This window comes from Bos indicus x Bos taurus, chromosome X (assembly GCF_003369695.1).
Source record: "Bos indicus x Bos taurus breed Angus x Brahman F1 hybrid chromosome X, Bos_hybrid_MaternalHap_v2.0, whole genome shotgun sequence".
NCBI classification, from domain to species: Eukaryota; Metazoa; Chordata; class Mammalia; order Artiodactyla; family Bovidae; genus Bos; species Bos indicus x Bos taurus.
Window position 1 is genome coordinate 34896991 of NC_040105.1, and position 22730 is coordinate 34919720.

The following is a 22730-nucleotide window of genomic DNA, read 5'->3' on the forward strand; positions in this document are numbered from 1 at the left end:
TAGGGAGAGAAGTGATATGGGAAAAGCCCTGAATTCCTCACCAAAGGCTAATTTCAGAGGGGAGCAGAGTGAGTTACGATCTATGCTTTGGTCATGGGTGGTAGTGGAGAGTGAGGAGAAGGATAATTGCTTGAGGGGGTCATCATTTAAGACTTAAAGAAACCAGGAGGGGATAGGGGAGAAGGCAGAGATCCCAGGCCATGTAATCAGCAGCAAGGCTGAGTTAGATGTGACTAGTTAGATCTAACAATTGAATTAGATATGCCCTGCTGGTTATGACGGGAGTCAATTTAAATTTCTTGGACCCAGAAGTTCAACTGTGTGGATAGTGGTTACACTTGACAGATTTATTTGTTATAGCACAACTTATACATTTCACATGGACACAAAATTAGTGTCCTTTACAGTATCTGAAAATAAACTGCCTTTGAATGGGCACTTCCTTTCCAGTACTTTGAGGTCTCCAAGATGTATCTAGAAAATTTACTATTGGAGAAAAAAAATGAAAACTGCTCAAATCTCATGGGGGATATGGGAGGGCCTGTATTTTTTTATTTTGGATTAATTACTGTTACTGTATAACACTGTCCTTCAGGCAGCTGAGGAATTTTCATATTTTCTTTAGACATTAGGTGCCAAAGCTCTTATAGGACAACTTTGATGCTAGGTGAATTTTGCCATTTTGCTCTTGAGTCCACAACTCCATTGTAACTATTAACTCCATCTATATTAATTTTTGTTACAAGTCTTACAAAGGGGCATGCTCCTAGGCATTTAGGTCCACATCCTAGTTCAAGGCTGTATATTCAGTTTTCATAGATTGTTCTTGGGGGCCCAGTTATCACTCCTGTCCATCTTGTAAGTGTCATGTGTTGGTCAGTTTTTAGACCCCAGCTACTGCCGTCTCCTAATACTTTCTGATGTTTTTTGAGTTCTAACCATTGAAAATTGCAAGTGACTTTTACTCCCAAGCTTGTGGCGGCTGCCAACTTGCATTGCTGTCACTCTTTCACTATTTTTTTTCTAATTTTAGTAATTCTAATAGATATGTAGTGATATCTCAAAGTGGTTTTGATTTGCCTAATGGCTAATGATGTCAAACATCTTTCCTATGCTTCTTTGTCATTTGAATATCATCTTTGGTTAAATGTCTGTCTGTGTTTATCCCAGTTTCTCACTGAATTTTTCTCTTGTTTCTGTTGATTTTAACAGTTCTTCATATGTTCTAGATACTGCCACTGTCATGTACTTCTTTAGAATTATTTTCTCCCAATTTTAAGTTTGTATTTCATCTTCTTCACAGAGTCTTTTTGCAGAGCAAAGGTTTATAGTTTTAGTGAGGTCCAGTTTATTATTTTTTTCCTTTTATGGATTATGCTTTGGATATCATGTTTAACAATAGCTTGCCTAGACCTGATCCCAAAGAATTTCTATTATTTATTTTCTCATAAAGATTTTATAATTTTAAGTATTACATTTAAATCCTTGAACATTTTGGAAATTTTTTTTTTATATAAGGTGTGAGATTTAGCTCAGATCTTATTACACCTCTTGAGGTATAGCATGAGATCCAGGTGGCTGTTATGTTCAGTTTCCCACTAGACTCCCCTGGTATCACCCTTAAAAAAGTGGAGCAGAGCATTTACACCTCACTGCAGACAGCTGAAGTTAAGTTCAGCCAGCCCTTCCCTCTGCTGACATCTTCCCAGCAAATGCGCGACACTGATTTTTACTGCCTTGTTGATTCTGAGTGAATGTAGAAGTTCAGCAGCTCCCTGCTGGGCCCCACTGACACTACATGAGGAAAGAGAAATAGAGTGTCTGCCAGCTCCACTTCTCATCACCTCATCTACCTCATTGCTAGTGAGTAGGAGGTGAGACGCTGCTCCCCATAGTGCTCCACAGACACAGGGAAAGGACTGTGAAGCTTAGTGGGGACCATCTCTGCCTCATACTACCTCACTTAGTCTCATTTCTTTCAGGAAGATGTGGACAGTCTGTTCACTGCTGGATCCTACTGACACCATCCTGAGTGGGAGGGAGAATGATAATAACACCTGCTCTGACCGGTGGGGATGGAAGATCAGATCCCTACTCAGCTTCACCAATACTGTTCCTGAGGGGGAATCATTGGTGGACTTCCCAGGTGGCTTGGCAGTAAGGAATCCGCCTGCCAATGCAGGGGGCATGGGTTTGATCCCTGGGTGGGGAAGATCCCCTGGGGGAGGAAATGGCAACCCATCTTTTAATGTTTTATTTAATTTTTAAAAATTTTCCCAGTATTCTTGCCTGAGAAATCTCATGAACAGAGGAGCCTGGTGGGCTACAGTCCGTGGGGTCACAAAAAGTTGCACACAACTGAGCAACTAAACAACAACAACCACAAGGGGGATATGTGCACAGCCTGCCTCTGTGGAGCAGAGTATAGATGACTAGCTCCCCCCTTAGCCCTGCCAGCTCCACTGGGCAGGGGAATCAGAGGGCTGCCGCCTCTCTGTGGTACAAGGGGGAGTTGCAGAATGAAAGAGGATCAGCTTGTGCTTGGCTCCAGTGGAACTGTGGGAAAGGGGTACAGTTTTTCCATTGTTTCATTTATTTTGGGCTGGAATAGAGTGGCTATTGCAAAAAAGGTTTCTGTTGTTAAGGTACCCATTTTCTGGGTCTCTAACTAGGGGAAATGGTTTTTGTTTTGATTGGTTTCATTTTAATCTGTGCTTTTTTGGATTGGAGGCTTTTATGGAATCCTGTTTGAGAAGTGATAAGAAAACCCAGGAAACTCACTTGTCATGTTGATCTTCAACCCCCTGCAGTTTAAACCTGCACAGAAAAGACTGCTGTGGGAAGGAACTGGCTTACTCTGGGTTGTTACTGAGGACCAATCCTTTTTCTCAGCCATGGATATTGCATTCTCTGAACCTGAGGGCCCAGCTGTGACACTTTCATTGTTTTCCATGAAATTTCTCTTTAATAAGGATTGAAAAGAGTAAGGCTTCAGTTCGGACAGTCATCCTGGTGGCTTCAAGAGGCGCTATCGACCTCTGAGGTGTTACATGGGATGACAGAAAAGGAAGCTCTGGCCTGCCTCCTTGTAGCTACATCATATCTTAAAAAAAAAATAAAAGAGCTGCTGGCTTCTCTTTTTGCTTCTGAATGTGGGTCTTTGCCAACACCCTTCCAAGTCCAGTATGTTTTATGTTCCTTATTACTGAGCTCATATTTTTTCAAATACTTCCCTCCAGAAAGGTCCTGGCAATAAATGATTGAACTTCATAGAATTTATTTATTTATTTTAGAATTAAAAAAAAATTGGCTGGGCTGGATCTGAATTTGCAGCATACAGGGTCTTTGATCTTCATTGCAACCCATGGGATCTATAGTTGCAGCATGTGAGATCTAGTTCCCTGACCAGGGATTGAACACAGGCTCCTGTATTGGGAGTGTGGAGTCTTAGCCACTGGACCACCAGGGAAGTCCTTCGTAGAATTTATTCTTAACTTCTTGCCCCTCAGTTCATGTCCTCTCTGCCCACTCTTAGGATAACTCAGAGTGCCCAGTGTTTCATGACACTGCATTTTAACATCTTTTTATGAAATAGAGAAATGTGGCAGGCTTGTAGAAATGTCTGACAAACTCTGGTGTTTAAAGCACCTATAAAAACACTTTTTAGATTCATTAATATTTTATCAATAAACAGAACTTATATGTAAAATTCTCAAATGTCTTTTAGAGAAAGTGTAAGTTCTTGCTCTGTATCAGATATAACAGAATCATAAAAAACACAAGAAAATCAACCCAAGTCATCTAGACTTAATAGCAAAATTCAAACACCAATGCCATTTATAATGGGAAATCTGATTTTTTTTTTTTATATGAAGCAACATTATCTTTTCTAACTGTACTTGGAGATGAGGGCTCAAAAGATCACACAATCCAAACTTCATTTGGAGATGAGGAAATATACTCAGAGGACGTAAATGGCTTGTCCAAGATCACTGACCCAATTAATTCTGAATTAAGATTCGTATCTCTTAATTTTTGGACCAATATTATTTTCATTACGTCAGTGGTTCTCACATTTTAGGGTACATTAGAATCACCTAGAATGGCATGTTTAAAAACAGACTGCTGGGTCCCACCCTCAGAGTTTCTGATTGAGTTTTTAGAGTATAACATGAAAATTTACATCTCATACCAGATTCCACACAGCTGCTGATGCTGCTGCTCGCAGGGACCACTCTTGAGAACAGCTGAATTGCTGCGTTTTCCTCTATTTCTCTTCTATTTTACTTTAATGAACATCTTTATTTTTACCTTTATATCTTGGATAATTTTGAAAATACACAAAAGTGGACCAGAGACTATGTATAAGGAATCTTTATCAAACACCACCAACCATCCAACAGTGGCCAATCTGAAGAACTTGACATATCACTTTAATGTTTAGGCACTTTTGTCTGGGAAACAGATATTCTTAGATGTCAAAAAGGTCTAATAAGTATAAGTTCTTGTATTATTACTCTAGTATTTTTAAGTTTGTGGTTTTATTTAATGTAGACTGTATTTACAACTTTAAGATGGAGACAATGGTTTAACAGCTTCCATATTACAAGGAAGGAAAAGTACAAATGCTCACATGGTTCTTACATGATTCACCCAGGACTCATACTTAAGTCTGACTCTAGAATTTATTAATAACTTGCTGATCATCATCATTCAGTCGCTTTAATTAAAGCCAAACTCATCTGATTTAAGGCAAAGACACTATCTTAGTCCATTTTGCTATAATAGAATGTCATAGGCTGGGTGACTGTAACATTTATTCTCACAGTTCTGGAGACTGGCAAGTTCGAGATCAAGGCTCTGGCAGATTCAGTGTCTTGTGAGCACCTACTTCTTGCCCATAAACAGCCATCTTGCTATCTCAAATGGTAGAAGGATGAGGCGTCCCTCTAGAATCTCTTTTATAAAGGTCACTAATCCCATTCATGAGGCTCTACTCTCATGACCTAATCACCTCCCAAAGGCCTTACTTCCAAATACCACCATAATGGGGATTAGGGTTTCAAAATATGAATTTGGGGAGGATGCAAACATTTAGTCTATCAGTCAGTCATTCAGTTCAGTCTCTCAGTGGTATCTGACGCTTTCTGACCCCATGGACTGCAGCACGCCAGGCTTTCCTGTCCATCACCAACTCCCAGAGCTTACTCAAACTCATGTCCATTGAGTCAGTGATGCCATCCAACCATCTCATCCTCTGTCATCCCCTTTTCCTCCTGCCTTCAATCTTCCCCAACATCAGGGTCTTTTCCAATGAGTCAGTTCTTTGCATCATGTGGCCAAAATATTGGACCTTCATCTTCAGCATCAGTTCTTACAATTAATATTCAGGACTGATTTCCTTTAGAATTGACTGGTTTGATCTCCTTGCAGTCCAAGGGACTCTCAGGAGTCTTCTGCAACACCACAGTTCAAAAACATCAATTCTTTGACACTCAGCCTTGTTTATGGTCCAGCTCTCACATCCATACATGACTACTAGAAAAACCACAGCTTTGACTAGATGGACCTTTGTGGGCAAAGTAATGTCTCTGCTTTTTAATATGCTGTCTATGTCGGTCATAGCTTTTCTTCCAAAGAGCAAGTGTCTTTTAATTTCATGGCTGCAGTCACCATCTGCAGTGATTTTGGAGCCCAAGAAAATAAAAGTCTGTCACTGTTTCCATTGTTTTCCCATCTATTTGCCATGAAGTGATGGGACCAGATGCCATGATCTTCGTTTTTTGAATGTTGAGTTTTAAGCCAGCTTTTTCACTCTCCTCTTTCACTTTCATCAGGAGGCTCTTTAGTTCTTCTTTGCTTTCTGCCATAAGGGTGGTGTCATCTGCGTATCTGAGGTTATTGATATTTCTCCCAGCAATCTTGATTCCAGCTGTGCTTCATCCCGCCCAGCATTTCTCATGATGTACTCTGCATACAAGTTAAATAAGCAGGGTGAAAATATACAGCCTTGACATACTCCTTTCCCGTTCAGTCTATAGCAGGCACATAACTGACTGCACGTATTATATATATATATATGTAACCAGTAATGGTGGTACAGTATTAGTACTTGTGAGGAAATGATAAGTGGTTGGTGACCCAGGAATATTCAGACCTTCTGGTGGAGTGAAAGTGGCTGTATTTCCAGTCAAACTTCCAGTGACATTAATTGCCATAAGGATTTCAGCATCACCACCTGATGCAATGTTCATGCCAGAGTATGGAGTTCTCCCTTCATTTAGGACCTGAATCTCACTGAGTCTGTCTCTTGCTTTCAGAAATGTAGATAATCTTTGCCATTTATGTGCCTCCAACAAATTGTGAAGTTTAATGTGCTATCAAGAGCTTTTTAGATGAATATTCAAATATAGTACCGTGTGTCTCTAAATAGTTCTCTATATTATACATTTATGAATAGTTCATATGCAATTATGACCCAATCATCAGAAATATAAAAGTATAAAATACCTACATGTGTCAAATAAAATGCCACTCAGCATTGGCATCTGATGAAATCTTATCCTAAACTCCAAATCCTTACACTGCTCTAACAGTTACCACCTTCTGAGATATAGCTGATTTCCTTAGTGTGTACCTCTCTGACAAACATTATACCCCGTACTTTCTATGATTAGCACAGAATAAAAAACAAAAAGTCAGAGAAAAGCCACCTGAGATGAAACTTGACAGTTATAGTACTTTCTTACCACTGACCTGTGGCTTTTTAAAATGTGATTCTGATTTCTTTTCTTCACGTTTGTAATTTGGGACAATAATGAGTGGTTTTAGGACACTGTATGAGTCGACAGCTGTTTTTATCTAAGATCTAGAAGAAAAAATAAAAACATCCGCTTTATGTATTTTTATATTAACAGATTTGCATCCAGTAGAGATTAATTAGCATATGAAAAGTTTCTCATCAGCATTGCAACTGCAAATGTCAATGAGATATCATCAGAATAGTTAAAATTAAAAGAAGTGACATGCCAAGTGTTGGCAAGAAAGAAGAGTAGCTGGAATTTGTTCATATTGCTGGCTGGAAGTAAACTGGTAAAACTGCTTTGGAAAACTGTTTTAACAGCAATTGGCAAGGCTAAAATACAAATACCCTAGGATCCAGTAATTCCATTCTTGGCCCTGTACACAAACATAAATGTGTACGTATGTACCAAAATGCATGAACAGAAATGATCTTCCCAGCCAGAACCTGAAAACAACACAAATTGCAACCACAGGTGAATGGATAAATACATGTGATATATTCATACAATAGGATATAACTCAGCAGTAAAAAGAATAAACTACTGATATATGCAAATACATAGATGACACTCACATATATAATATTGAGCAAAAGAAAGTCAAACACAAAAGAGGACAAACTATATAATTCCTTTTATATCAAATTCAAAAACAGCCAAAACTTTTAGGAGTATTGGCTATGAGAAGACACAAGGGAGCTTCCTGGAGTTTTGGATATGTCCTTTACTTGATATCAGATTCTGGTTTCATGGGTGTAAAAATTCATCAAGCTTTACCCTTAAGATCTGTTTGCTTACTAAAATATTTTCTTAAAAAATAGAAATAAAAAGATAATCCAAAATTGTCAAAATGTCCAATTGAATTAACACTTCCAGCCAGGCTCATTTCAAAGTATAAAAACTTGGTTCCAGAGAATTAAAGCTTTTTGGAGGCATCAGGTTATATGTCTTGAGCTTATTCGTGGGTAGTATATTTTCAGTGTTCTGCTCAGGAACCAACAATGCTTAAAGGTAGATTTAGTATCATCTCTTTTTATTGTATAGTGCCACATGGAAGCAGCAATATCTCATATCCCACATTTTGAGTTGAATACTCAGTCATATAACTCATAATTTTCTACTCATAAATATACAATTAAGCAACTTAACAGCCATCACAACTTATACAACTCCTGAAAAGCAGTCATTTAAGTTACTACTGGATTTATCCAATACTGGAAAGTTTTTGCTGAACAAAACAGTCATCATTTTTTCCCTGAGATTTTTGGGAAACTGTTTATACATATCTTATTTTATATATATATATATATATATTTTTTTTTTACAGATAGATGTCTTCTTTCCCACCCCCCCCCCCACACACATACTCTGTCATTGTATGCACACCCAGAAAAAAGATATGGCCTCGATTCTAAGTCATATTCTGAATGGGACTGTCTTCTACCTGGAATGCAGTATCTTACAAAGGTACACAAAATAGGAAGGTGCTCCCAGCCTGAAGAGATTCCCACTATGAAGACATCTGCTAAGGTGTTGCGTTTGGCTTTTGCTACAGTTTTGCACAACGCTCTGTTACCCCAGATACAAAATGACACAGGGAATTAATTTCCAGGAATGAAGCTTTGAGTCATGGGTTTTGTGTCTGGAATGCTTTTTTACCACTGCCTTTTTGATCTTTGAAATGGAGCAAACCCTTGTATCCTGGAATTAATTTTTACACCAGAGGACATTCTCAAATATCATTTTTCTTTTGAGAGGGGTCTGTCCTTCATATTGTAGTCATGAGGTCTTACTAAATATATCATCTCTGCTATTTAAAACAGACTATTACAAGCCAGATGCTACTCTCAGCATTGCAATGGCTGAAACAACGTAGAATATAAAAGATGTTTCATGTCCATGGAAGTGGTAGAGGCAGCAAATGAACTGGATTCCTTTAAGATGAATCTTTTATGGACCAGCAGATTTATTTGGAGTTACTTGGAGAGGAGTTATTTCATTAGCAACTAACTCTGATCTATGTCAGCAATAAGGCATCCTTAAGTCATTTATTTCAGTATAAGAAGTCACTGCAGAAGAAATATGATTATTGACTATCTAAGATGGAAATAAATATTGAGGCAAAACTAAGACTTTTTTTTATAGAAGTATGAATATTACACTTGATTTTATGGTTCATTTAACCAAAGCATTTGTCTATTATACTTCTGGTGAGTAAATTTATGATCAAGAAAGATGAAACAATTATTTTTTAAGGAACCTTAAAGCTAACACATTTTTGCAGAATTTTTAGCAGTGATTTAAGTACAAACTTAGAGCTATTATATAAGGAGTATGGGAAATGCTGGTTGCTCAACTGATTTTTGACAAAAAGGCAAAAGCAATTTAATGGAGAAAAAATTACCTTTCAACAAATGATGCTGGAGCAATTGGACATTTGGAGGCAAATATATAAAATGAACTTCAGCCTGAATCTCATATTTTTGTATAACAAAAATTAACTTGAAATAGATTACAGATTTAAATATAAAAATTGAAACTATAAAAATTTTTAGAAAAAGCAAAGGAGAAAATCTTTGGAAACTAAGGCTAGTCAAAGAGTTCCTAGACTTGACATAGTCAAGCACAATCCATTAAAGAAATCCAATAAGGAAAATACTAATATTAATAATTCAGACTTCATCAAATTTATATGCTTTTGTTTTATAAAAACACTGTTAAGTGGATTAAAACACAAGCTACAGACTGAAACAAAATAATTGCAACCAAACCACATATCTACCACAGGATTAGTATCTACAATATGTTAAAACTCTCAAATCAATTCAGTCGCTCAGTCGTGTCCGACTCTTTGCAGCCCTGTGGGCTGCAGCACGCAAGGCCTCCCTGTCCATCACCAACTACCAGAGCCCACTCAAACTCATGTCCATCGAGTGGGTAATGCCATCTAACCATCTCATCCTCTGTTGTCCTCTTCTCTTCCCGCTTCAATCTTTCCCAGCATCAGGGTCTTTTCTAATGAGTTGTTCTTCGCATGAGGTGGCCAAAGTACTGGAGTTGCAGCTTTAACATCAGTCCTTCCAATGAACACCCAGGACTGATCTCCTTTAAGATGGACTGGCTGGATCTCCTTGCAGTCCAAGGGACTCTCAAGAGTCTTCTCCAACACCACAGTTCAAAAGCATCAATTCTTCTGCGCTCAGCTTTCTTTATAGTCCAACTCTTACATCCATACATGACTACTGGAAAAACCATAGCTTTGACTAGAGGGACCTTTGTTGGTAAAATAATATCTGTGCTTTTTAACATGCTGTCTAAGTTGATCATAGCTTTTCTTCCAAGGAGCAAGCGTCTTTTAATTTCATGGCTGCATTCACTATCTGCAGTGATTTTGGAGCCCAAAAATATAAAGTCTGTCATTTTTTCCATTGTTTCCCCATCTATGTGCCATGAAGTGATGGGACCAGATGCCATGATCTTCGTTTTTTGAATGTTGAGTTTTAAGCCAGCTTTTTTACTCTCTTACACTTTCATCAAGAGGCTTTTTAATTCTTTGCTTTCTGCCATAAGGGTGGTGTCATCTGCATATCTGAGGTTATTGATATTTCTCCTGGCAGTCTGACTCCAGCTTGTGCTTCATCCAGCCCAGCATGATATATTCTGCATATAAGTTCAATAAGCAGGGTGCCAATATACAGCCTTGACGTACTCCTTTCCCAATTTTGAACCAGTCTGTTGTTCCATGTCCAGTTCTAACTGTTACTTCTTGACCTGCATACAGATTTCTCAGGAGGCAGGTCAGGTGGTCTGGTATTCTCTTCTCTTTCCAAATTTTCCACAGTTTGTGGTGATGCACACAGTCAAAGGCTTTGGTGTAGTCAATAAAGCAGAAGTAGATATTTTTCTGGAACTCTCTTGCTTTTTCAATGATCCAATGGATGTTAGCAATTTCATCTCTGGTTCCTCTATCTTTTCTAAATCCAGCTTGATCATCTGGAAGTTCATAGTTCACATACTGTTGAAGCCTGGCTTGGAGAATTTTGAGCATTACTTTGCTAGTGTGTGAGATGAGTGCAGTGCAGTAGTTTGAACATTCTTTGGCATTGCCTTTCTTTGGGATTGGAATGAAAACTAACCTTTTCCAGTCCTGAGGCCACTACTGAGTTTTCCAGATTTGCTGGCATATTGAGTGTAGCACTTTCACAGCATCATCTTTCAGGATTTGAAATAGCTAAACTGGAATTCCATCACCTCCACTAGCTTTTTCATAGTAATGCTTCCTAAGGCCCTCTTGACTTTGCATTCCAGGATGTCTGGCTCTAGGTGAGTGATCACACCACCTCAAAACTCAACAGTAAAACAGCAACCAAAAAAAAATCTGACTGGAAAATATTAAAAAGATACAAAGAGGTACTTCATGAAGAGGATATATAGTGGGAAAACAAACATGAAAATACGTTCATCATTAGATGTTGTAACTGCTGTTGCTGCTGCTGCATCACTTCAGTCGTGTCCGACTCTGTGCGACCCCATAGACGGCAGCCCACCAGGCTCCCCCGTCCCTGGGATTCTCCAGGCAAGACCACTGGAGTAGACTGCCATTTCCTTCTCCAATGCATGAAACTGAAAAGTGAAAGTGAAGTCGCTCAGTCATGTCCGACTCTTATCGACCCCATGGACTGCAGCCTACCAGGCTCCTCCATCCATGGGAGTTTCCAGGCAAGAGTACTGGAGTTCGGTGCCATTGCCACAATGAGATACCATCATGCCTCTATGAGAATAGTTCCAAATAAAAATAATGGCACCAAAATTTCTAGAGAGGCTGTGGAGAAACCTAATCACACACACATTGCTGGAGAAAATATAAAATGGCACAGCCATACTGGAATCAATTTGGCAGTTTGTTATAAAACTAAATATACAGCTGCTCTACAATGCAGCATTGGCACTGTTGCTGTTCATCCCAGAGAAGTGAAAACTTTTGTTCACACAAAAACCTGTACATGAAAGTTCATAGTAGCTTTATTTATAATAGTCAAAATTGCAAACAACTCAGATGTTCTTCAAGAGGAGAATGGTTATGCAAATCATGGCACACCCCTACCATGGACTACTACTCATCAATAAAAAAGGAACAAACAATGCAGTAGTCTGTATGAATCTCCAGAGGACTGTTCTGAGTGAAAAAAGCCAATAGTCAAAGATCACATGGTATATGATTCCATTTATGTAATATTCTTGAAAAGATCTAATTGTAGAAATGATGACTAGAATAGTGGTTGTCAAGTTTAAAGAGATGATGAGTGAGAATGAGGTAAGGTTGTCCATTAAAGAGCAATATGAAAGAAAAATCTTTGTAGTGATGGAATTGGCCTGTATCAATGTCAATATCCTAATTATGGTATTGTACTATAATTTTGTAAGATGTTAATATTGGGGAAACTAAGCAAAAGTTATATGTAATCTTCTTTATTTTTCCCACTGCATGTGAACCTACAATTTCCTTAAAATCTTTTTTAAAGTTTATGTAAAAAATTATATTCATAGTGTGTTTGTGTTTGTAATTGTAACAGAGATTGTGTTCAGAGATATTATGAATGAGTAATACTGAGATTCTCTTGGACAAACAGACCATGAATGTCCACTATGTTCACTAAGAAGCTTTTCTCTCAGATATATATAAAGTAATACTACATAGGCATTTCTTCTCTCTATATCTGGTTATATACTTGACCACCTCACCCCAGCTTGTTCTGACCTTGATGCGGTAAAAAGTGGAGGCCATGAATCTATTGCAGAAAAGAGAGTGGGGCACAGGAAGATGGTCACATCCCAGGTCACGTCCGAGTCCCTGAGATGGCTGCAGAGTGTGGGTTCTTAGCTTCGTGCAGGAAAGAATTCAAGAGCAAGCCATAGTGAAGAGAAAGAAGGTCCATTCAGGGAAGAAACACACTCCATAGACAGAGTGTGGGCCATCTTGGAAGGCAAGAGAGGCCCCAGGGTATGGGGTTGTCAGTTTTTATAAGGGTGAGTTATTTCATAGGCTAATGAGTGGAACAAGTATTCCAGCTATTTTGGAGAAGGGATGGGGATTTCCAGGAATGAACCACTGCCTACTTTTGACCTTTATGGTTGTGGTACCCGGCTCTTGGATCTAGTTGGTTCTAATCAGCTTATGTCATGTCCTCGGGCTATACCATTCTTTTCAAGGTTGTTCATTGCCCTCTTCCCTTCCTATCTCATACCTTCCATATCCATTATCCATGTACTAATATTCTTGTGCTGCTTCTTTAAACTGATTCAGAAGCAAGTCCATCTGGTATACTTATTCAGAGTAAATAATTATTGCCTGAAGTTTTAAATGTAAAGGAGAGATATATCAGAAAGATCCAGGTATAACACATGAAACTTAAGGATATGCAATACAGACAGACCTCCCTAGTGATACAAACAAGCTATTGGAATGGTATTAGTAAGTGAGTCACATCATAGCAGCTCCAGTTTGTTAGTTCCTTATGTCTCTGTCCGAAGTTGGGCTTTATTGATGTTTTTCATCATTTATTGATGCATACTTTACTGTCTCGTAACTCCCAAATTTACCTAACTAAATCAGTTCAGTTCAGTCTCTCAGTCATTTCTGACTCTTTGTGACCCCATGAATTGCAGCATGCCAGGCCTCCCTGTCCATCACCAACTCCCAGAGTTCACCCAAACTCATGTGCATGGAGTTGGTGATGCCATCCAGCCATCTCATCCTCTGTCATCCCCTTCTCCTCCTGCCCGCAATCCCTCTCAGCATCAGGGTCTTTTCCAATGAGTCAGCTTTTTGCATGAAGTGGCCAGAGTATTAGAGTTGCAGCCTAACTGAATAGTTGATACCAAAATAGATTCTCCCATCACAACCCCAAATTTCTAGGAAACAATCTGATGGTTTTTCCCAAGGTCAGTTCCCTGCTCTTTATCCAATGTTGGAGTCCTGCAGGAGAATGAATATGGATGCTGAGAACTTAGATCTAGAATCCAGTGACATTTACCTTTTGAAAACTATGATGCAGTACAAACACAGATTGGTAAGGAGAGACTTACTGGCATGAATGAGGCACATATGTCTATATAAACCCTTTCTTGGAATCTGAAAAATACTATTACCTGGACAGCTTATACATGGGGTGGGGATGCCCTCATCTATGTGTTACATACATGTCAGAAGTTTCTGTGTCAGTAGTAGGGGCTGAGAATCATTCACCAGCCTCTGTTAGTATCTCCCCTGTACGCCCCCAGGGCTTCCCAGGTGGTGCCGTGGTAAAGAATCTGCCTGCCATTGCAGGAGACAAAGGAGACAGAGGTTTGATTCCTGGATTGGGAAGATCCTCTGGAGGAGGAAGTGGCAACCCACTCCAATATTCTTGTCTGGAGAATCCCATGGACAGAGGAGCCTGGTGGGTTACAGTCCATAGGGCTGCAAAGAGTCCAACACAACTGAGCACATTGCCTGTACTCCCTCAACAGTCAACGTCCAGTACCTGACAGCCCTGCCGCACTGCAGACTTCTACCTAAAAGGCTTTCTTTCACACAACTGTAAGTTCCTGCACCTAGAAAGTTAATGCTACGAGGATACAGCCCTAAGCAATGACAATGAGAACTAGAGGATAAATATCACACTAATTGCTAACCTATCTAAGCATTAAAATTCAGCCTTACCCACAGTCACATTAGATTATTGTCTAATGTCTTACTTCAGGTTAATTAATGAAGAGCTTTTTATAATAGAGAACAAATGTCTCCCTGTAGATGTAATTTCAAATAGGGCCCTCAGTTTAAAAACTCTACATACCACAATATTTTAAGTCTCCACAACAGAGTTTTACTTAGGAACATGTTAGTTTAATAGCAAAGATTCAGCAATTTGATATTCAGTGAGGATATGTTAACCCTGGCAGAAAAGGGCATAGTAAATTACTTAACTAATCCTAAAATGTGGAGATCAAGTCTCTTCTCAGTGATAGCTGATAAAGAGGAAACAATCCCAATATCCTTAACCAATTGATGGAGTTGGAAATTTTTACACAACTCTTTAAATGTTAAGCATATCCTAAAACAGAGCAAAAATTAATTTAGTGACTGATTGTCATCTATAGGTGTAAAATTCTAGAAACCTCATAGCCATTTTCATTTGAAAGTGGTTGGATTTCCTTTATCAATTAATTTGGCAAAACTCTAATAGAATGTGTAGTTAAAAATTAACCCAGAAACACTGATACAGATTCTGTCATTGATGGATCCCCTTTTGCACTACAATATTGTCAATGAAAGATTTAAGAAAAAAAAAAAAAGAACCTTAGATAAGATAAACATCTTCATAGGCCAGAGGCAAAACAGAAAGCTGGAATTGTACATGAGGCTGAAGATCCATATTCCAAAGCAAGCGGTGGGAGGTGTAAGTTCACCTCCTTTGGGAGTAGAAGGACTAGAGGTCTTGCTTTTGAAATGGAAAAACAGAGCCAGCTTCACTGCATAAATCCAGGGGCTATCACTCATAAAAGTAAGGTGAAAAGAAATACTGACAACTGCTGCCTGGGGCTACAACTTACACAGAGCTGCCAGGCAATGTAACCCTGAGGATATGGACAAGACCTCAGGACAGAGCTGCCTGGGGCTCACTAACCATTTCAGTATATTCTTCATACCCCTACTAGGGAGGAGCCCCAAGCCTTCATTATGAAAGCTGTTTCTCAACTAATGCCCCAGGACATTCATGGAAGTAGCCTCACAGCTTCCTGCTAGAGAGGAAGCAACCTAGAGAGAGAAAACAAAGAAAAAGGAAAAAAAAAAAGTTTCCTTTAGATAAACCTGTGATCTGAAACTCTAAAATGCTTGAGGAATTCTAATGTTAAGGCAGAGCCAAAAAAAAAATAAATAAACCTTGGAACAGGAGTTATTTTCTGATGATACATATGTTCTGAAATAGTTGTGTGTGTGTGTGTTAGTCACTCAGTCGTGTCTGACTCTTTGTGACCTCTTGGACTCCTCTGTCCAGGCCAGGCTCTGCCAGGCTCCTCTGTCCATGGGATTCTGCAGGCAAGAATACTGGAGTGGGTTGCCATTTCCTTCTCTATGGAATCTTCCCAACCCAAGGATAGAACCTGGGTCTCCTGCATTGTAGGCAGATTCTTTACCATCTGAGCTATAAGGGAAGCCCATGAAATAGTTAGATAAATGTTCGAAATAAGCATGGTTAGAATACTCAAAGGTGTGAGGACCCAACATTTATAAAAAGAACAAGAAAATACTAAACACAAAGTTACATGCATAAAATAAGATGGGTAGAAAAAAGAATTCAGTTGAAATATGGAAACAAAAATATAAAAAATAGAAATAAAATTAATAGATAAGATAAACTCTAAACAGAACACCACTGAAAAGATTAATCCTGACTGATAGCACTTAACACTTCACCTACCACATAGTAAAAAAACAAAAGAGATAAAGTACATGCAAGAGCAGTTAATATACCCACAAGATCTATTGAGTTCTTTTACACTTAAACTTCACTAATGTCTTTGAAAACATGTCCTAGCATATAGACAATACAGGTACTGGCATGAAAAGAATATTTGATATTCGCTGAGAATTTTCTGACACTGAAGAGAGACAAAAGTATTCAAATTATCAGTGCACTTTGAGTAGCAAGCAGAACAGTAACCATATAATAATAATAGCATAATGGATCCATAGTCAGGCACATAATAGAGCAGTTTCAAGAAATGAAGAATAAAAGAAAAAATGTAAAAGCTAGAATAAAGAAAAATCAGTTTATCTAAATGGCAAAGGCAACTTGACAGTTTATTTCTCATTAACAACAAGAGAGGACAGAAAAAAATGGAATAATAGTTTCAAAGTGCTGAGAGAAAACATAATTATGAACCCAGAGTTCTACACCCAACAAAATGTAATTCAAAAGTAAGAGCAAAATGAAGATCTTTTTAGAAATAGAAAGACTGAATGATGTTGCCACAAGTAAACCTTTATAACATTGACTTTGGTTAGAAGGAACACCTAAATAAATGCCATTTTTGTCTTACTGCAAATAAATTTCAGTAAGGTACTTACAAGGAGATTAGATAGGTCTCAAAACTTTGCCCTAGGCTCCTTGTAATGCCCTATTAACTCTTTTCTTCCCAGGGGGAGAGAGGGTAGGGATAATATTCCACATTGTCCAGTCTGTTCAGTATCTATGCCTTGCTCTGGTGGGCTTAGTGGGGACAGGGCCCCTGACTGGAGTACCCTTACCTCAGGAGCAGGATCTAGATATTTCTCATACATTTCTTCTCAGTTTTTTCTCAGTCTACAACACCACCTCCTCTTCTCTCTGCTCACTGCTGTTTAACTGTCTGTTTTTCAGGGTGGTATTCACGCCCCTTTTCTCTTTTTCAGTATTTTGTACTAATATGTGAACCTTAAAGTCACCTGGACGGAGAAGGCAATGGCACCCCATTCCAATACTCTTGCCTGGAAAATCCTATGGATGGAGGAGCCTGGTAGGCTGCAGTCCATGGGGTCGCTAAGAGTTGGACACAACTGAGCGACTTCACTTTCACTTTTTACTTTCATGCATTGGAGAAGGAAATGGCAACCCACTCCAGTGTTCTTGCCTGGAGAATCCCAGGGATGGCAGAGCCTGGTGGGCTGCCGTCTATGGGGTCGCACAGAGTCAGACACAACTGAAGTGACTTAGCAGCAAAGTCACCTGGAAAACTTGTTAAAATATAGATTTTTAAATCTAGCCCCAAATATACTGAATCAGAATGGAAAGAATGAACTGCATTTTTAGCAATCAACTCAGATAGTTCTGATGCATACTAGAGATTAAGAACCACCACTTTAAAACACGATTTATGTACTAAGTATTATGATGTATAATTTTGTTTTTGACTCATAACAGTTTACCAATAAGTCACAAAATTTATATCAGAATCAAAGCCATGTTCTAAGATCCACCTGCTAACTAGCTGTTTCAATATAAATGTCCCATATTTACCCACCTTCTGTTCAGTTTTTTTCACGTAGTCACTGAGCTAAGAATGTGAATTACCTTAAGCTCCTTTATTCCCACTTAACATTTGTTCCCATGTTTTCTGTCAGTCCCCAACCCATTTATCCTGAGCTCCAACCATTGCTTTATTGGTTCCTAGACATGCCAGTCTTGAGAGTTTACAGTCTGTTCTGTACATAGACGACTCCAAATCCAATAATATTCTTTTTAAAAATGACATTTTCCTTGAAGTCTTTTCTCATTCCCCAGTCGGGTCCCCACATCTGTGTTTCCACCCCAAGGTCTCAATCACAGCACTTTCCATATGATCTGGAAACTACCTGCTTATCCCTGTCTTCCAGACGAGTCAGGGAGCACTTGCAGAATAGGTCTCATCTGGGCTCTTTTTTTTAATTTTTATTTTTTATGTTTTAATATCTCAAGGATCTATACAAACCCTAGCTTGGAGCAGTACTTAATATTTGTTTTGTTTTTAAAATAGATTCTGTAATCTTGCTCATAGGTATAAACATATGAGCAAATTGATAGATATTTGAAAAAAGTTCTAGTCAAGGCTATGGTTTTTCCAGTGGTCATGTATGGATGTGAGAGTTGGACTATAAAGAAAGCTGAGCGCCGAAGAATTGATGCTTTTGAACTGTGGTGTTGGAGAAGACTCTTGAGAGTCCCTTGGACTGCAAGGAGATCCAACCAGTCAGTCCTGAATATTCATTGGAAGGACTGATGCTGAAGCTGAAACTCCAATACTTTGGCCACCTGATGTGAAGAACTGACTCATTTAAAAAGACCCTGATGCTTGGAAAGATTGAAGGCAGGAGGAGAAGGAGACAAGAGGATGAGATGGTTGGATGGCATCACGGACTCAACGGACATGAGTTTGAGTAAACTCCGGGAGTTGGTGATGGACAGGGAGGCCTGGTGTGCTGCCGTCCATGGGGTCACAAAGAGTTGGACATGACTGAACAGGTGAACTGAACTGAACTAAACTGACCAAAGTTCATATGATTTACAGTCAAATTCTAAATTAGCATTTGTATTTTTTTAAAGGATAGTGTAAGGTTCATGTGGAACTTTCAGATTCCCAGAAAATTATCTTCTTTTCTGCAGGAAATTCACATAGTAATGAACAAATTAGTGACCCTCAAATAAGAAACTCTAGGTAAAACCTTTTATTGCCTTTGCAGATTCCCTTTTTTAGTATGAAGCCACAAACATCAACACAGTACAGTGTGTTCCTTTTCTTCTAAAGATCAGGAAGGAGTTTGTGGACCAGGGTGGACCTTTTCCTGTTCACTCCCCCTACTCCCCATGTAGCTGCTCTAGTCTCTGAATTGATTTGATGTCCTTTGATTTTAAGAGCCATTGATATTTACAAGGGTTGGACAAATAGTGAGAAGTATACAAAGCAACAGTTTTCTCTCCCTGAATCATTTCCTAACACCAGTGGATACTTAAAATAAAACAAAGGACTGGTCATGCTTGAAAAGTCTTTTAAGGTTTTACTGATTGCATGTTGCTCTGTAGGTTATCATGGGAACTAGGACCATAGCTATATAAAGAGAGACTTATATAGCTTGTCACTTTCCATATATTGGTCATATTCACAATTCTTCTTTATAAAAAATGTATTCACATTCTTCTTTATAAAGAATGTTTCTATAGGACATTTTAAAAAGTAAAACTGCCAAAGGAATGTTGAAAATTCCTAATCTAGTTCAAGTCCCTTACAGTATTAAAATAATCCACAAATGATGGGTGAGCAAAGAGCATTTAACACGATGACCTCGACTCTTTATGTCTTCTTGACACCTGAGGATTAGGATATTTCTTGCTATCTGGCCACACTGAGGACAATTTCAGATATTCAGATAAATATGAAATTTATAAACTAGGTAAACTATGAAGCCCAAATATCCTAAAACAAATAAAGACTGAGAGTCATTTGCTATATGGTCCTGATAATGAATGACTTCCCTGGTGGCTCAGATGGTAAAGCATCTGCCTATGATGCAGGAGACCCAGGTTCAATTCCTGGGTGGGGAACATCCCCTGAAGAAGGAAATGGCAACCCACTCCAGTACTCTTGCCTGGAAAATCCCATGGATGGAGGATCCTGGTGGGCTATAGTCCATGGGGTCGCAAAAAGTTGGACACAACTCAGTGACTTCCCTTCCCTAATAATGAATAGGGCTTCGGGAGATCATTTGCCAATAAATATTAAGTAGAATGGCTTGTACTTCAGGTGCCTGCCATGGAGAGACAAATCTAGAATCATCTTCCAAGTCTCAGAGAAGTTCTCAAGAAGTTTTTAAGATTGTGGTATTGATTTACTTCTCTCACTTACTGCCAGATGCTACTTACACTGACATTGGCCAAATATCCCCACATCAGTCATCTCAATGGACTCTTCTGGGACTCACAAATGACCCTTGCATGTTACCTTTTAGAAAACAGCAAAGAAGTAAAACATAAGAAATATTTATATACAGTATTGAGAGAGTCATTTCCTAGGCAGGTTGATAAGAAGTCTAGGGGTCCCCAAGGAGAGAAGAGGGCTCTGGAATTCTCAAGGAGGAAGAAAAGACAAACTTTTTCCTTCTCTACATTCCTTAGGATTATAGAACAATAATGTATCCTGCCTGAGGACAGTCTCTGGATTAAACCTTCTGGCTAATTCTTTTATCTTAAAATTTAAATTATGGGAGTAGGTCTGGTGAGGTCTTTACAACCTCCAGACATTCTTTGGATTCATTGGAGAGTATATAATTTCATTGCTAACACTAACAAGGGGGTACTCTTTCTGCCCCCTTTTGATGCCTATGTTAGAAGCTTTCTCTATCTCCTTTATACTTTAATAAAACTTTATTACACAAAAGCTCTGAGCAATCAAGCCTCGTCTCTGGCCCCAGATTGAATTCTTCTCCTCCAGGTGCCAAGAATCCCGGTGTCTTCATGTGATTCAACAACAACCTTTCAGTATATTGAATATATAGCAACAGTGCATGACTGTTTATTCATCTTCTTCATGAATACCTTGAAAATCCTAGGTACCCAAACCACTTTTACAATATAGACATCACAGCCAATTAACCTATCCTAATATCCTATGTTCTCCTCAATGTAACGTGACTGAAAATTGATCCTCTTGTGTCTGTGTAATAATCACTCCCTAGTGTATTCATGGAAGGGTTCATTAGTGTCCAATAAAAAATCAAAGACCACCATTGCTGACAAAACCAAGCAGAATTAACTGCCCCTCCAGGCCAGTGCCTTGAGAGCCAGGAAAGTCACTCAAGAGGTAGGTTCACAAGGTCTCACCAAGTTAAAAGCAAGCCTGGAGATAGCACAGAAAGAGAATTTCCCAAATTTAGATTCTGAAGGTCATGATTTGAATGACTAAGGAGAGGATGATAGAGCCTCTTTGGGATTGATGAGGGCACTGGTGTACATCACAGAAGTGTGGGTCCAGAGAGGATACATTTAGATTAGCAGAGATAATCACTTTCCACGTGCAGGATGGACTGCAAGTTCATGGGCCAGGCCTTTGTTTCAGTTGTCTCTGGGCACCGACACCATACCCTTTGAGTCATGCTGGGCACGTTATGACTGTAAAAAAAATTTTTTTTTTGAGTAAATGAATGCTTGCATACAGGTTATGCAGATGCCACAACTTTGTATCATCCTCAGAAATCTTTGTAGCAATGAATGATCATTTACATGTTGAGCATAGCGCTATGCTTTTCCATGTCTACACTTTATCTCCAGGAGATTTTCTACTTTGCTATGGGTCTTTGCATGGTTTATAACTGATTCTTTGTCTTCAATTTATTTTCACACTCTGTTCTCCCTGGACACATATATAAATCCAGTACAAAAAGGCCTTTTAAATGAAAATGATGTCAAATACTGAGAGAATGTCCCCCGAGGAGATATCTTCTAGTCCACTGGATTAAGGCAGAATTTTGCTCTGGTTTTATCTGTCTCAATTCCCATCTTGTTTCTGTTTTTAGTCAAGGATGTTAAGGCTTCTTCATCTTTCTGTCACATGTTCCATATAGAAAACTAAATTAAATACCCACTATTAATCCTTTTCTCTCGGCAGTTTATCTATTGAAGAGTCATTTAAGCAATCCAATAAATACTTTTAGGGTACAGGGCTAAGTATAGGTCTGACTGATGCTCTTTGACTTAATAAGCACGTTTGATACGTCAGTAATTCTTAACTAGGTCTCCAATAATCATATCATCCCTGCATGTGATAAGGAATTAAGATGCCTCCCTCTTCTTAAGGCATCATCTCTCCTAAAGAAGCATGGGTGAGTGGAGAGTAAACCATGGTGTGGTATAAAGGAACATGAAAACTGAGGAGTGATGTCAGAAGGAGAAATAAAATCAACAACCAGGTCTAATATCAAGGTGTCACTTGGAAGAGGCTATGCAGAGGACAGAATAGGTGAGGCCTGACAGCAACAAAAGCATCAGAGAATCCCAACAAGAGGGGCTATTTGCCTTCCTTGCACATGTGAGTGTGGGAATGGCTGGGAGTTGGATAAAGGCAGTCATTCTCAGAGAATTGCTTGAAACCCTGAGGTGGAGCTGTGGACTCATCGCATATTGTGATTGTAGCCCAACCGAGGAAAAGCGAAGGCAGACAAAGAACCAAACTAGGCAGAGCATTGTCCTGAGCTTTATTACGAGGGGTGCTTTTAATAAACATATTTAAATCCATGATAATGTCTTCAAAACTGCTTTTACTGGTCCCAGATGTATAGTAGGTAGAAAAAGCTCTGAACTACTAACAGGGAGACAGATTCTAGTACTGCCTCTCCTACTCACTTAGGGCTTTTGTTGCAAATGTTAAATTCATGTCAAA

At 38.9% G+C, this 22730-nt stretch overlaps 1 non-coding gene and 1 pseudogene across 1 annotated transcript; one reads left to right on the forward strand and one right to left on the reverse strand.

The window, feature by feature from the left end:
• Positions 1–551: 551 nt before the first annotated feature.
• LOC113888012 lies at positions 552–2027 on the reverse strand (annotated as a pseudogene).
• A 17801-nt stretch (positions 2028–19828) lies between these two features.
• On the forward strand, positions 19829–19900 carry TRNAH-AUG. The gene has a single exon. It is a non-coding gene; the product is annotated as a tRNA-His (tRNA).
• The last annotated feature ends 2830 nt before the right edge of the window (positions 19901–22730 follow it).